Genomic DNA, 17,265 nt, shown 5'->3' on the forward strand with positions numbered 1-17,265 from the left:
CTATAATTCTTAAAATAATTGTTATGCTTTTTGTGAACGTTTATCGTGAGTAATTTAGTAAAATGTTAGCGAATTCCCCGGAAGTTTGCGGGGGGTATGCTAGTTCTGAACGTCACATGCTAATGTAAAAAGCTGGTTTTTGATATAAATATGAACTTGATTGAACAAAACATGCATGTATTGTATAACATAATGTCCTAGGGTTGTCATCTGATGAAGATCATCAAAGGTGAGTGCTGCATTTAGCTGTCTTCTGGGTTTTTGTGACATTATATGCTGGCTTGAAAAATGGGTGTCTGATTATTTCTGGCTTGGTACTCTGCTGACATAATCTAATGTTTTAGACGTTCAGAACTAGCATACTAGTAAACTTCCGGAGGAATTTGCTAACAATTTACTAAATTACTCACGATAAACGTTCACAAAAAGCATAACAATTATTTTAAGAATTATAGATACAGAACTCCTCTATGCACTCGATATGTCCGATTTTAAAATAGCTTTTTGGTGAAAGCACATTTTGCAATATTCTAAGTACATAGCCCAGCCATCACGGGCTAGCTATTTAGACACCCGGCAAGTTTAGCACTCACCAATATCATATTTACTATTATAAAAGTTTGATTACCTTTTGTTGTCTTCGTCAGAATGCACTCCCAGGACTGCCACTTCAATAACAAATGTTGGTTTGGTCCAAAATAATCCATCGTTATATCCGAATAGCGGCGTTTTGTTCGTGCGTCCCAGACACTATCTGAAATCGTAAATAAGGGTCGTGCGCATGGCGCAATTCGTGACAAAAAAATTCTAAATATTCCATTACCGTACTTCGAAGCATGTCACCCGCTGTTTAAAATCAATTTTTATGCCATTTTTCTCGTAGAAAAGCGATAATATCCTGACCGGGAATCTCCTTTTCGGCAAACAGAGGAAAAAATCACAAAGACGGGGGCAGCCAGGTCACGCGCCTAAGCCCACAGTCCCTTGATCGGCCACTTGAGAAAGGCGATAATGTGTTTCAGCCTGGGGCTGGGATGACGACATACTGTTTTTTCCCGGGCTCTGAGCGCCTATGGACGACGTAGGAAGTGTCACGTTAGAGCAGAGATCCTTTGTAAAAGATAGAGATGGCAAAGAAGTTCCAGAAATGGTCAGACAGGCCACTTCCTGTAAAGGAATCTCTCAGGTTTTGACCTGCCATTTGAGTTCTGTTATACTCACAGACACCATTCAAACAGTTTTAGAAACTTTAGGGTGTTTTCTATCCATATAGAATAAGTATATGCATATTCTAGTTACTGGGTAGGATTAGTAACCAGATTAAATCGGGTACGTTTTTTATCCAGCCGTGAAAATACTGCCCCCTAGCCATAAGAGGTTAAGTGAGTCTTTTCAAGGTCTGTTTGTCAACGGAAGTGGAAAGCATAGTTCAACCTAGGAGTTACTCCCCATCGGATCCTTCTTTTTATCTCCATGTTGTCTATGTATTCACTCCGTGTTCTTCTTGTCTGTAGTCCTGGATGTTTTCAATCATAAGTAGAATTAAGAGTTATTCCCTTCCAGGATCCTAACTCCCAATTATCCCATGTCTAATCAAATCCAGCTAGTCTGTATGGGTAAACTCGATGTAGGATCAGGCAAAATCCCTTGAGTTGCGTACCTTGTGCAGGTCCGGCCCTCAGTTGGTTGCCATGTGTCCCTGTCGACTAGTAGTCATTGGTGTCTAGGTACGCTTGTCAACGGATGTGGAAAGCATTGTTCAACCTAGGAGTTACTCCCCATCTGATCCTTCTTTTTTTTGTATCCACGTTGTCTATGTATTTACTTCCGTGTCCTTCTGTCTTTTTGTCCTGGATGTTTTCAATCATTGGTATAATTAAGAGGTATTCCCTTCCAGGAACCTAACTTGCAATCAACCCATGTCTAGTAGAATCCAGCTGGTCTGTTTGGGTATACTCGGCGTAGGATCAGGCAAAGGCCCTCGAGTTGCGTACCTTATGCAGGTCCGGCCCTCAGTTGGTTGCCATGCGTCCCTGTCGAGTGGTAAGTCATTGAACTTCCATTGGTTTGAGCAGACAAATACCCAAAGGGCAAGCCCTCTCTACGGTTGTCATGCATCCGCCCTTGGAGTTCCGTCCAGCGTCCTTGTAGATACATGGTAGGTTTAGGATCAGGCAAAACCCTTGAGTCGCTTACCATATGATGGTCTGGTTTCTCGGTTGGTTGCCATGTGTCCATACCAGCCATGTCAGTCTGTCATACTTGTGAGTTTCCGCAGACAAAAAAGCCTCAAGGAGGAGACCTCCCATACAGTTGTCGTGCATCCGCCCCAAGTGTATTCCTGGGTCATCCGGTGGTTCGGGTGGCAGTGACCAATTGGGCTACTCCCTTCCAGGATCGTAGTGTACCAGTGGTATGTCATCCCTAGAGAGTGAATTGTATCATAGTCAGAAAGGTCAAAAAGTGGTTCGGTTGTCCAGGCTGAGTACGGCGGGGCGAGGTCTCCAACAGTGGAAAATTGTTCTTTGGGATCAAACGCTCCGCCAGACATAATCTGGGCACCCCAGGGATCTCCCGGCCCGGGGATGATTCCAGCGGCACCGCCCACCTCCCAAAGCACAATTTTACCTTAACTTAAAAGAACTCTATCCACTCGACGTAAACACGCACTACTGAACATACTACCAATCCAATTCTAAACTGGGGTAGGTAGTCGTCCAGCGTGGTACGTGAGCCCTCATTTGGCGGGGTGGAGATTGTTGGCCTGTTGGTCTGCACAACGGGGCCCGGAGAGGTCCCGAAGGATTCCGGTCTATCCACTTTAACCTGCAATGTCCTTCAGGGCGTGGAAGGGCCTATTTTGCTTAGGAGAGAAATCACTGCGGGGGAGTCCCCAAGGTCGGGGTCCCCAGAGTTGTTGGAGAAAAAATATTTCTCGTCCGTTGGGGGTGTAGGTGGGTATATCAAAAAAGAAGTTTAAAAAAATGTTTTCTGAAGATGGTAGGTTGTTGAGAGGATATTTTAGGTTAATATTATATTATCCTATTTATCCAAGGGTCCATGGTCATGGTAACCCCAAGTGAAGAAACTGAAAAAAGTTGTTTTTATTATTATTTTATTTTTTTAAAAGATCCAATTGATCAATCAGAACTATACTTTTTAAGAGTCCATGGTCACGGTAACTCTGGCTATTTACAGATCTGTTGTTATTGTCCTAATGACCCCCTTTCTTTTGTATGAGGTGTGGAGTATGGGTTGTGAAGGTGTAGTGTGTTTCCAGGAGGCTTTGTTGTTTAGGAGTTTTTGGTGATGATCCGGTTGTGTTGATGGTATTAATGTCCAAGGAGATGTAAGAGGACCCTCTTAACCTCTATGGGCTAGGTGGGACGCTTGCGTCCAACCTACTCAACAGCCAGTGTAATCCCGTGGCGCGTTATTCAAATACTAGAAAATAAAGGAAAGCCGCACACTCTAAGAGCTCAGATGCAAAAATTTAATCACCAACGTTTCGACAGCGAAGCTGTCTTCATCAGGGTATCATCAAACACTGCGAGATGAGTCATTTATATAGTGTCAAGAGACACACAGGTGTTTGTAATCATGGCCAAGTAGGGCCTAATATCATTGGTTAACTCAAATATTTAAAAAAATGGCATACAAAGAACATACAAAAAGACAAACAAATGGATAGCATACGATCATAGCATTTGTAGTCTAAAATGTATCTAACAAACAATTACAATGGCAAAATCACAATTATCACAAGAATGGCTTCAGATCAAAGTCTATGTTGAGACCGAAGGGAGCAAGGGTCTTTAAATTAAGCCTGTAGGTCCTGGTTTAGATTCTTTAGTTCTTTGGTGATGATCCAGTTTGTGGTAGTGATAATAATATCCAAAGGGATATAGGAGGACCCTCCTAGGCCTGTAGGTCCCGGTGAGATTCTTTGTTTTTTTGTTGGAGCTTTATAGGTGGCTGCATACATTTGCTGTGGGGTCCTGTTGCCAACTGGGGAGGTCTTTCCGTTTTTCTTTCTTCCATCCAATTTTTAGATGATGTTGGGGTTTTGTAATCGGATTGCTCAGTGTCATCAGTCTCTGTAAGTTGGTGAAATATTTGGGATTCTTTGGTTCTTTGTGAGACCTTTGGAGATGGCTGCGTACCAAGGAATCCCTCAGGTTGGTATTTCTATTGGAGGTCATGATGGGTGTGTGGAGAGGAAGTAGTTACTTTGAGAGTAGCCTCTTCTTAATTCGGGTCGCCACCCGGCAGCTTGGTGAGTTGTAGGTCAGTTAGTTTGTGGAGTGGATGTGGTGATGATGTTGTCTCAATGTTGGTTGCTGGTTTCTCCTCATCCTCCTCCTTTTGGCTACCCGTTGGGCTACGGGTGAGTGGTGGTTTAAATTTACTCAGGTCTCTGGTCAACCAGGTCCCATAAGGATTTGGGGAGTGAACATGGAAGGGTCACCACCCGGCAGCTTGATGAGTTGTAGGTCATGATGATTGTTATAATTTTGTTGACTTTGAAGAGTATATGGAAATAGATGGTTGGGGAGTTGTAACCTGCTCCTGCTGATTTTCATTCCATACCACCCTGGTCTGGGTATGGGATGGAAATGAAAGTTCAGAGCCCACCCTAACACTCTACCTCTGCTCCTCTCCCTCAATCGTCCTTGTTTTCCCCAAAAGGAGCCCTCCCTGTGCCACCCTGGTCGGGGTATGGCCGGGTCTCTGGGTCCCCGGGTATGGTGGGAGTTTCAAAGAAAGATTTCAAAAAAACTTTACAGCGAAAGCACACTTTGCAATAATCTGAGTATGGCGCTCAGACACCAAACCAAACCCGCCATTTTGCGGTGTCAACAAAACTCAGATATAACATTATAAATATTCACTTACCTTTGAAGATCTTCATCAGAATGCACTCCCAGGAATCCCAGTTCCACAATAAATGTTCATTTGTTTCGATAAAGTCCATATATATGTCCAAATACCTCCTTTTTGTTTGCGCGTTCGGTCGAGTACTCCAAATGCACTGTGCTCGCGCATTAATTTCAGACGAAAAGTCAAAATAGTTATATTACAGTTCGTAGAAACATGTCAAACGATGTATAGCATCAATCATTAGGATGTTTTTATCATAAATCTTCCATAATATTCCAACCGGACGATTCCAATGACTTCAAAAAATTAAAGGAACGCAGCTAACTCTCACGGGAGTGTGCACCACTGAAGTCATGTCATTTCCTCAGTAATGTAATTCCATGAGCTCTTATTCTCCCCCTATTAACAGTAGAAGCATGAAACAACGTTCTAAAGACTGTTGACATCTAGTGGAAGCCTTAGGAAGTGCAAAATTAACCCTAAGTCACTGTATACTGAATAGGCCTAGGCTTGAAAAACTACAATCCTCAGATGTCCACACTTCCTGGTTGGATGTTTTCTCAGGTTTTTGCCTGCCATATGAGTTCTGTTATACTCACAGACATCATTCAAACAGTTTTAGAAACTTCAGAGTATTTTCTATCCAAATCTACTAATAATATGCATGCCCTACCTTCTGAGCCTGAGTAGCAGGCAGTTTACTACGGGCACGCCTTTCATCCGGATGTCAAAATACTGCCCCCTACCCATAAGAAGTTAATTTGCGCCTTTTCTTCCCCATGTGTTTTTTGCGCCCCAGTTGACTATTCGCAACAAAACGTTTGAATGTCCGGTGGTCACACCTCAATAGTTTAGCTATTTAAAGAGTGTCGCATCCGTCTAAAAGGCATTTTACATTTTTGGCTTTTCAGTGTCAGTTAAATTTCTTTTTTGGCCCATTTTACCTGAGGTAATGAGGCTGCCTAATAATTATGCACACCTTGAAATAAGGTGTTATTCACTTTCGCCACACCCTCCCTGTAACGCGGGTCATCTAAAGGGATCAAAGGGCTCATATTTAGTTCGAAAATGTGAATAGAAACAATGATAAGATCAGAATACTCACTTGCCTAATAATTGTGCACACAGTGTATATAAAATACATTGGAGGATATATATAGCCCCTGTGCCCGTGCACACTTAATACCTATTCGGTATTAAGAATTTGTCCCCAAACTAACCCCTAACCCCTAACCCTAACCCCTAACCCCTAACCCTAACCCACAATTAAATTAGGAGGATGTGTGTGTGTCAGTACACTGTAACTGTGTGTGTGTGTAATTACAATTATAATAATAAAAAATGTAAAACAAACTACAGAAAACCTTTAAAGATTGAAAAGTTTTAGTACATAGGATAACATACCACATTTTAAAATATTATATTTATAGATTTAAAGATATGAAATTACATTTTAAATTCTGGAGCTTAATTTGTAATTATTTAAAAACTTGTTTCTTGGGTCCTCTTTCGGGAAAAGCGTTCGGGAAATATCGGCGGTGCGGTGGGAGCAGCACTATTGTCGGGATGTCGATGTCATGTCATGAGAGGGAGTTGCAGCTTGAGGAAAATAAAAATGGTGTATTGTTTAGAAATGAAATAACATGTCATGAAATTATTCTAACCAAAGGAGAGAGACTTTTAGATTTCATCAAAACAATTTAAGTATTAATTCATTATTGCAATAATTATGGAGCTGGTCAGCGGCCACCCGGAGGTAGTTGTTGAGAACCGAGCAAAGTAGGGTTTACAACCTTTATAGACTAAGAACATCCTCCTGAGTACCTGACAAAAAACAGATATGCTGGAATGGGTCAAAAGGTTGGGGTTTGTATAAGATAAATGATTAGCCCCCAGCCAGACTGAAGCCATCTCCTCCCTGGTACCTCACATACAGACAGTAATCATAGAATGGAATGCAGGCTGTAGGTTTTCTCACCTAGCCATCATAAATCAACTGCCAGCCCAAGCTCCATAGGCAACTCAGTTCACATAGAACAGAGAAACAAGTTTTTAGATAATCAAAAATGAAGCTCCAGAATGTGAAACAAATAAAAAAACTAAAATGAGGAAATTGGTTCGTAATTACTGATGAGTGTGCACAGTTTTGAACTTGAACATTTATTAATAAACCAATTAGGCACATTTGGGCAGTCTTGATACAACATTTTTAACAGAAGTGCAATGGTTCATTGGATCAGTCTAAAACCTTGCACATACACTGCTGCCATCTAGTGGCCAAAATCTAAATTGGGCTGGAATAATACATTATGGCCTTTCTCTTGCATTTCAAAGATGAAGGTACAAAAAAAACATTATCTTTAACCTCTATGGGCTAGGTGGGACGCTAGCGTGCCACCCGTGGTGCACTCCATCAACAGCAGGTGCATTTCAAGAGCGGCAAATTTGAATCCAAATAAATGTCAAAATTCAAATTTTTCAAACATACAACTATTTTACACCCTTTGAAAGATAAACATCTCCTTAATCTAACCAGGTTTTACGATTTCAAAAAGGTTTTACGGCGAAAGCATAAATTTAGAGTATGTTAGGACAGTACATTTACAAGAGTTGTGTGTAATGTTTTGTCAATTCAAAGACTGGGTCACCAAAACCATAAAACCAGCTAAAATGATGCACTAACCTTTTACAATCTCCATCAGATGACACTCCTAGGACATTATGTTAGACAATGCATGCATTTTTAGTTCTATCAAGTTCATATTTATATCCAAAAACAGCGTTTTACTATGGCATTGATGTTGAGGAAATCGTTTCCCTCCAATAACCGGCAGTCAAGTCAGCCTCACAAATTAAATAATTAAAATTAGAAAACATTGGTAAAATATTATATTGTCATTTAAAGAATTATAGATTTACATCTCTTGAACGCAATCAACTTGCCAGATTTAAAAATAACCTTACTGGGAAATCACACTTTGCAATAATCTGAGCACTGCGCCCAGAAAAATACGCGTTGCGATACAGACTAGACGTCATGTTGGGGAGATCTAAAATCGAAAATACTATGTAAATAATCCATTACCTTTGATTCTCTTCATCAGATGTCACTTCCAGGTATCACAGGTCCATAACGAATGTAGTTTTGTTCAAAAAAGCTCATCATTTATGTCCAAAAATATCCGTCTTGTTAGCACATGATCTAAGCCAGCCGGACTTCTCGTCATGAACGAGGGGAAAAAATATATTTACGTTCGTTCAAACATGTCAAACGTTGTATAGCATAAATCATTAGGGCCTTTTTTAACCAGAACATGAATAATATTCAAGGTGGACGAATGCATACTCTTTTATAACGTATTGGAACGAGGGTACCCAACATGAACTCGCGCGCCAGGTGTCTAATGGGACATCATCGTTCCATGGCTCTTGTTCGGTCAGATCTCCCTCCAGAAGACTCAAAACACTTTGTAAAGGCTGGTGACATCTAGTGGAAGCAATAGGAAGTGCCAAAATATTCCTCAGCCCCTGTGTTTTTCAATGGGATAGGTTTAAAGGCAATACAACACATCAGGTATCCACTTCCTGTCAGAAAATGTCTCAGGGTTTTGCCTGCCAAATGAGTTCTGTTATACTCACAGACACCATTCAAACAGTTTTAGAAAATTTAGGGTGTTTTCTATCCATATGTAATAAGTATATGCATATTCTAGTTACTGGGTAGGAGTGGTAACCAGATTAAATCGGGTATGTTTTTTTATCCAGCCGTGTCAATACTGCCCCCTAGCCCTAACAGGTTAACCAGATCTAATGTGTAATAATCTCCTACATTATTTTAACATTTCCACAAACTTCAAAGTGTTTCCTTTCAAATGGTATCAATAATATGCATATCCTTGCTTCAGGTCCAGAGCTACAGGCAGTTAGATTTGGGTATGTCATTTTAGGAGAAAATTGAAAAAAAGGGTCCGATCCATTGAGGTAAAAAAAAATCCAAACCTGCCAAGCATACCTATATCAAGCCTAGGTTACAACAGCTGGTACATTTCACTCTGACCTTTAAAATGCCTGTCAGTAACATCTGAGTTGAGGGATTGCTAATAAACTTTTATAAATGATCAACAAACACACAGGTTAATAATACCAGATTATACATTGAGAATAATATAATGATGCACTCGCACACACTGTATGGGAGCTGTGTGTGAGGGCTTCGGTGATTGAGAAGGTGACCTGTGTCTCTGTGCTGAGAGAGAAACTAGGGGGAAATCTAAGTGATGCTTTATGCTGAGAATCTTTTGCTTCTTTAATTTTTTATTTATGCTTTAACCAGATCTAATGTGTTATATTCTCCTACATTATTTTAACATTTCCACAAACTTCAAAGTGTTTCCTTTCAAATGGTATCAATAATATGCATATCCTTGCTTCAGGTCCAGAGCTACCGGCAGTTAGATTTGGGTATGTCATTTTAGGAGAAAATTGAAAAAAAGGGTCCGATCCATTGAGGTAAAAAAAAATCCAAACCTGCCAAGCATACCTATATCAAGCCTAGGTTACAACAGCTGGTACATTTCACTCTGACCTTTAAAATGCCTGTCAGTAACATCTGAGTTGAGGGATTGCTAATAAACTTTTATAAATGATCAACAAACACACAGGTTAATAATACCAGATTATACATTGAGAATAATATAATGATGCACTCGCACACACTGTATGGGAGCTGTGTGTGAGGGCTTCGGTGATTGAGAAGGTGACCTGTGTCTCTGTGCTGAGAGAGAAACTAGGGGGAAATCTAAGTGATGCTTTATGCTGAGAATCTTTTGCTTCTTTAATTTTTTATTTATGCTTTAAGCAGCGCTAGCAATAATCGCAATCAAGCAAATCTGATTCAACATTTTTTATAAATGGTCAATACATGATTTATTCCCATTTAACCTTGTTCAGTTTTTATCACTCTATTTCCACATAGTCTGTCAACGTAATGTTTAAATAAATTCGTAGAATAATCTAAATATTTTTATGTAAATGGTTTGTCTTCATAGCACTTTCCTCCGAATACAAGGAAACTCACTTTATAATCTATTGTTAGCTGTTCTTCAAGCTTCTCCAGACTCACTGGAACAGGAACTTCTCCCATAGCATTCTTCCCATAGTGAGCCATTGACACCGACCTGTCATCCTTTATGCAGCAAAAAGCCGTCCACATATAATCAGGTATGTTCACCTTGCTGTTCACCAAATTGTTCGTGCTGGGCACAGCTCCAGTAACAATATAGGTAACACTAGGGCTGCACTTCTGGTCCATAACCGAACGAACATCAAGTTCCATTTGACCCCAGCCAAAGTTATTAAACTGTACATTCTGTGGAACAATGTTGGTCAGAGTGAAGGTTGCGTCCTTAGCAGACTGTGACTCTGCATGGCACACAGGAAACAGGTGGCCTCTGTTATATCCGTGAACTTTCTGGGAATCTTCTATAGTTTTGTAGTCTTTGTCCAGAGCTTGAGATGTTTCATCAAGCTGTGGAAACATTGCAATGAAACATACACAGCTCGTATCCACCACATGACTGTTAGAAAGAAACAGAACTCTGCTCAAGAATTAGCAGTGACTGCTTCAGTGCTCAATAAACTAAAAAATAACATTTAAAGTTATTTGTAACTGAAGGTTAAAAGAAGATACACAGAATAGTTAATATTAATTTATTGAAATAATTTGTAAAAATATTTTTTTAAATACTACTCACATCTTTTTCGGTGACCCACTTTTTTCCTCTACTACCCGTCCCACAGATTTTATATGTGTACGCCGAATACACTGGAATACGTTTTCTTATATCGTAAAGAGTCGCAAATTCATAATTATTTTCAGGACTCTGACAGATCCGTTTGTAACGATTCTGATCAGGGAGCACCGTCGGAGGCTTCCTATCCAAAAAGTATTTTTCACACTCGCTGAAATCGTTTACTACTTTTGTCCAAGCCAGTGCAGGCAGAGTGAGCAGGAGAAACACCCCACACACAAACCCCATTGTCTGTCTCTGTCTCTTTCTCTCTCTGTCTCTGTCAGTGAAGACCGAATGGAAACTGGAAGCCAGGCCTCACAGAGAAGTGTGCTGAAACTCTTCAGGATGTGACCTGTATATATATACAGTCCAGTCCGGCACACAGCCCAGATGCAGGGACACTCATAGCAGTCCCATTGGCCAGTGTGGAATTTGCATGGGAAATTTGGGCCAGTGTCACAACCTTTGTGAGAGAACAAGTATTGTTTTGTTGACTTGAATGAGCTGTGTGCACAAATCGGTAGCTTTTTTAATATTGAAACTTGTCAATTTATTTTCCCCCGTTTCACCAAATTTGGAATCTGCGATTCAAATCAAGTCAGCTCACCCCAACAACTCCCAGTGAGCGATGAGACAAAGCACACACTCTCCCTAGCACACACAGGCACACACACACGGACACGGAAACGCACACGTTTGTATTCCTATATTTGTGGGGACTTCCAATTGACTTTCTCTATATTTTTATTTACTATTTCTAACTCCAATCAGACAAAGCTCTTCACAGGGTGAAAGTTGACAACCAACTAAATAACCCTAACCCTAAGTGCTGGCTCTCTGGCTACAGCCTCCTGTCCTCCGGCTGCACTATGAAAACACAAACAAAAACAGGTAATTCAAACTAAAGCAAACACCAGCTTCGGCCGGTCGTTCTACTTTCTAGCACAAGGAGAGGTACTGACGTAGCTGCTTCCCCTTTGTACCCAGAAAACTCCTTCCTGCAATCAATGCATCGCCATGGTTAGAGGGATGCCCCGCAGCTGACTGCAATGGAATTGTCCTGAGTTGTTGCAGCTACGCCCCTCCTAACATGGTCACCTTCCAGTTTCCACCTACCACTGAGGTGGCAGATCTAGGAGACAGCGTGGGAGATTTACAGCATCAACCCTTTCTTTCTTTATCACACACGCTGAACCTGCAAGCGCGTGGGAGGCCACAGGAGTCGCTTAACCACTCTGGGATTGTTCGGGACGTGTGTCCCACCTCGCAACAGCCAGTGAAATTGCAGGGCGCCAAATTCAAACAACAGAAATCTCATAATTAAAATTCCTCAAACATACAAGTATTATACACCATTTTTAAGATAAAGTTCTTGTTAATCCAGTCACAGTGTCCGGTTTCAAAAAGGCTTTACGGCGAAAGCACACCATGTGATTATGTTAGGTCAGCGCCTAGCCACAGAAAACCATGCAGCCATTTTCCAACAAGGAGAGGTGTCACAAATGTCAGAAATGTCGTTAAAATTAATCTTTAACCTTTGATGATCTTCACCAGATGACACTCCCAGGACTCCATGTTAGACAATAAATGTGTGTTTTGTTCGATGAAGTTAATCTTTATGTCCAAAAACCTAATTAGAAATTGGCGCAATATGTTCAGAAATGCATTGTCTCAAACAAACATCAGGGTGAAATTGCAGAGAGCCACATCAAATTACACAAATACTCATCATAAACATTGATGAAAGATAGAAGTGTTATACATAGGGTTAAATATGCACTTCTTGTTACTCCAGCCGCTGTGTCCGATTTCAAAAAGGCTTTACGGCGAAAGCACACCATGCAATTATGTTAGGACAGCGCCTAGCCACAGAAAACCATACAGCCATTTTCCAACAAGGAGACGTTTCACAAAAGTCAGAAATAGCGTTAAATCACTTACCTTTGATGATCTTCATCTGATGGCACTCCCAGGTCTCCATGTTAGAAAATAAATGTTTGTTTTGTTCGATAAAGTTCATCTTTATGTCCAAATACCTCCTTTTTGTTTGCACGTTTACTCCAGTAATCCAAATGCACAAAGCGCGGGCACAAAGTCCAGACGAAAAGTAAAAAAACTTCCATTAAAGTTCTTAGAAACATGTCAAATGATGTATATAATCAATCTTTAGGATGTTTTTATCATAAATCTTCAACAATATTCCAACCAGACAATTCCATTGTCATTAGAAAGGAAAGAGAACGAGCGTCGTGCGCACGGCCACGCGCGAGACTAAACTATTGTCTTTCAACTTGACAACTTGTTGAAACAGCTCTTATTCGATCCCCTTTCACAATATAAGCCTGAAACAACTTGTAAAGACTGTTGACATCTAATGGAAGCCTTAGGAAGTGCAATCTTTGTTCGTGCGTTTAGTCCAGTTATCCAAATGTACAAAGCGCAGGCACAAAGTCAAGACGAAAAGTAAATTAAAGTAAATTAAAGTTCATAGAAACATGTTAAACGATGTATATAATCAATCTTTAGCATGTTTTTATCATAAATCTTCAATAATATGCCAACCGGACAATTCCTTTGTCATTAGAACAGAAAGGGAACGAACGCCGTGCGCACGGCCACGCACGATAAACAACTCATGGCTTTCAGCTGAGCCCCCTAGGTGGTCTTATTCTCTCCCCTTTCACAATAGAAGCATGAAACAACGTTCTAAAGACTATTGACATGTACTGGAAGCCTTAGGAAGTGCAATCTGACCCCACAGACACAGGATATTGGATAGGCAATCACTTAAAAAAACTACAAACCTCAGATTTCCCACTTCCTGGTTGGATTTTTCTCAGGTTTTTTCCTGCCATATGAGTTCTGTTATACTCACAGACATTATTGTAACAGTTTTGGAAAATAGTGTTTTCCAGCCAAATCTACCAATTATATGCATATCCTAGCTTCTGAGCCTGAGTAGCAGGCAGTTTAATTTGGGCACACTTTTCATCCAAAATTCCGAATGCTGCCACCTATCCTAGTGAAGTTAACTTGGCTTTCAAAGACCTTAGAAGACAGGGTAGGATAGATATAGGTCTGTAGCAGTTTGGGTCTAGAGTGTCACCCCCTTTGAAGAGGAGGGTTCCAAGTAGCTCTAGATAGCTTGCAGGCCGCGGTTAGCAGAATGGGCCTTCAGCAGACGTCACGCCTGAGGGGCCTGTTGGAATCCTCGGGCAGATTATGTGGGTATTCCAGTCGTAGAGGATCGGCAGGGTTCCGTGCCCCGTACCGGCAGTAGAAGGGGTCCGGATATTGTAGCCCGGGAGTGGGCTTCGGTGGTAGCCCAGGAGCCCTAGCCGGGCTAGCTACAGGCTAATTGGTGCTTGCTCTGGGATGGAAACGCTAGTCAGGTCACCCGGGATTACAGTTAGCTAGTTGCGAAGATCCAGATGAAAAGGTTCATAGTTTGCGGTAGGAATCCTGGGATATGGAGAGAAAAATAGGTCCGTTATGCTCTGGTTTGAGTCAAGTTGTACGAACTGGCGAGAGCTTTCCGAGCTAAAGGTTAGCTGATGACTGCTAGCAGTGGTTTGCTGACTGATAGCTGGTAGCTAGTTCGCTGGCTAGCTTCAGTTGAGGGATTCCAGATCCGAAGTAAATAGAAATACTTTAGAAAAAAACAGATCCACGCCACATTGGGTGAGGCGGGTTGCAGGAGAATATTTAGAAGTTGAGGTTTAGGAAAATATTTTTAAAAGATATGTGTAGAAAAAGATATAAAAGATATATACAAGGGACACGACAGGACAAAGACAAAGACGTCTGACTGCTACGCCACCTTGGATTAAGTGATGGATTAAGTGATCTACTTTGAAGAATACTCAAAATATAAAATATGTTTTGATTTGTTTAACACTTTTTTGGTTACTACATGATTCCATGTGTGTTATTTAATTGTTGTGATGTATATATAGTTGAAGTCAGAAGTGTATATACACCTTAGCCAAAAACATTTAAACTCAGTTTTCCCAATTCCTGACATTTAATCCCAGTAAAATGTCCCTGTCTTAGGTCAGTTAGGATCACCACTTTATATTTAGAATGTGAAATGTCAGAATAATAGCAGAGAGAATTTATTTCAGCTTTTATTTCTTTCATCACATTCCCAGTGGGTCAGAAGTTGACATACACTCAATTAGTATTTGGTAGCATTGTCTTTAAATTGTTTAACTTGGGTCAAACGTTTCGGGTAGCCTTCCACAACCTTCCCACAATAAGTTGGGTGAATTTTGTCCCATTCCTCCTGACAGAGCTGGTGTAACTGAGTCAGGTTTGAAGGCCTCCTTGCTCGCACACACTTTTTCAGTTCTGCCCACAAATTTTCTATAGGATTGAGGTCAAGGCTTTGTGATGGTCTCTGCAATACATTGACTTTCTTGCCCTTAAGCCATTTTGCCACAACTTTGGAAGTATGCTTGTGGGTCTTTGTCCAATTGCAAGACCCATTTGCGACCAAGCTTTAACTTCCTGACTGATGTCATGAGATTTTGCTTCAATATATCCACCTAATTTTCCCTCCTCATGATGCCATTTATTTTGTGAAGTGCACCAGTCCTTCATGCAGCAAAGCAGCCCCACAACATGATGCTGCCACCCCCGTGCTTCACGGTTGGGATGGTATTCTTTGGCTTGCATGCCTCCCCCTTTTTCCTCCAAACATAACGATGGTCATTATGGCCAAACAGTTCTATTTTGTTTCATCAGACCAGAGGATATTTCTCCAAAAAGTACGATCTTTGTCCCCATGTGCAGTTGCAAACCGTAGCCTGGCTTTTTTATGGCGGTTTTGGAGCAGTGGCTTCTTCCTTGCTTAGCGGCCTTTCAGGTTATGTCGATATAGGACTCGTTTTACTGTGGATATAGATACTTTTGTACCTGTTTCCTCCAGCCTCTTCACAATATCCTTTGCTGTTGTTCTGGGATTGATTTGCACTTTTCGCACCAATGTACATTCATCTCTAGGAGACAGAACACGTCTCCTTCCTGAGCGATATGATGGCTGCGTGGTCCCGTGGTGTTTATACTTGCATACTATTGTTTGTACAGATGAACGTGGTACCTCCAGGCATTTGGAAATTGCTCCCAAGGATGAACCAGACTTGTGGAGGTCTACCATTTTTTTCTGAGGTCTTGGCTAATTTCTTTTGATTTTCCCATGGTGTCAAGCAAAGAGGCACTGAGTTTGAAAGTAGGCCTTGAAATACATCCACAGGTACACCTCCAATTGACTCAAATGATGTCAATTAGCCAGTCAGAAGCTTCTAAAGCCATGACATCATTTTCTGGAATTTTCCAAGCTGATTAATGGCACAGTCAACTTAGTGTATGTAAACTTCTGACCCACTGGATTTGTGATACAGTGAATTATAAGTGAAATAATCCGTCTGTAAACAATTGTAGGAAAAATTATCTGTGTCAAGCACAAAGTAGATGTCCTAACCGACTTGCCAAAACTATAGTTTGTTAACAAGAAATTTGTGGAGTGGTTGAAACACTTAGGTTTGAGTCATTAAAACTAGTTTATGTAAACTTCCAACTTCAACTGTTCATAACCTGTGGTATTTACTCTGTCTATGCACACTAGGTAAGACCTGGGCAGACCACCCCCTGTTTTCTGGTTAGCTCTCCAGGTGGTGCTAAGATTAGGTAAGTATTGGGTAGGTAGGTAAGGTAGGAGAGGGGGTTCTTTAACTTTTACTTTCTGTAATGGTCTGGGTGTAGCTGGTGCAGAGGAGTCAGGTGCAGGACAGCAGAGATGAGTAACACAAGTAACTTTACTCAAATATTCCAATAACATGTCGTAATACCGAGCCCACAATAACGGACAAAACATGCGTAAAACAATCATCCACAAAAACCATGGGGAAAGTGGAGGGTAAAATAATGAACATGTAATTGGGGAATTGAAACCAGGTGTGTAAAAGAAAGACAAAAGAAATGGAAAATGAAAAGTGGATCGGCGATGGCTAGAAGGCCGGTGACGTCGACCGCCGAATGCCGCCCGAACAAGGAGAGGAACCGACCTCGGCGGAAGTCGTGACACTTTCTTTGCTTTGGTTCTGTCCAGTCTCTTTTCTCCACTTTAACGTGTAAAGGAAATAAATTCCCTGTAAATGGTAACTTTTCTCAGCCTCTGTCGTCTTTCCACGCACCTAAAATCACATAAGTTTTTCACTCCATGGGGAGTTGAGTCGTAGCAGGGTGTTGCATTCCCCCCGGCAGTAATAAAGCCGCTCCTGAAAAAAACAAACCTTGACCCAGAAAATATAAAAAACTATCAAATCTCGCATTCCTCTCAAAAACTTCAGAAAAAGCTGTTGCTCAGCAACTCACTGCCTTCCTGAAGACAAACAATGTCTTCGAAATGCTTCAGTCTGGTTTTAGACCCCATCATAGCACTGAGACTGCACTTGTGAAGGTGGTAAATTACCTTTTAATGGCGTCAGACCGAGAATCTGCATCTGTCCTTGTGCTCCTAGACCTTAGTGCTGCTTTTGATACCATCGATCACCACATTCTTTTGGAGAGATTGGAAACCCAAATTGGTCTA

General features: G+C 41.1%; 1 long non-coding RNA gene across 1 annotated transcript; it reads right to left on the reverse strand.

The window, feature by feature from the left end:
* Positions 1 to 6,246: 6,246 nt before the first annotated feature.
* Positions 6,247 to 9,907, reverse strand: LOC145860092 (uncharacterized). Its single transcript, XR_014380263.1, has 2 exons — positions 9,212 to 9,907; positions 6,247 to 7,246 (listed from the first exon to the last, which is right to left on the reverse strand). It is a non-coding gene; the product is annotated as an uncharacterized LOC145860092 (long non-coding RNA).
* Between the last annotated feature and the right edge of the window lie 7,358 nt (positions 9,908 to 17,265).

This window comes from Salmo salar, chromosome 13, assembly GCF_965601325.2.
Source record: "Salmo salar chromosome 13, fSalSal1, whole genome shotgun sequence".
Classification (NCBI taxonomy): Eukaryota; Metazoa; Chordata; class Actinopteri; order Salmoniformes; family Salmonidae; genus Salmo; species Salmo salar.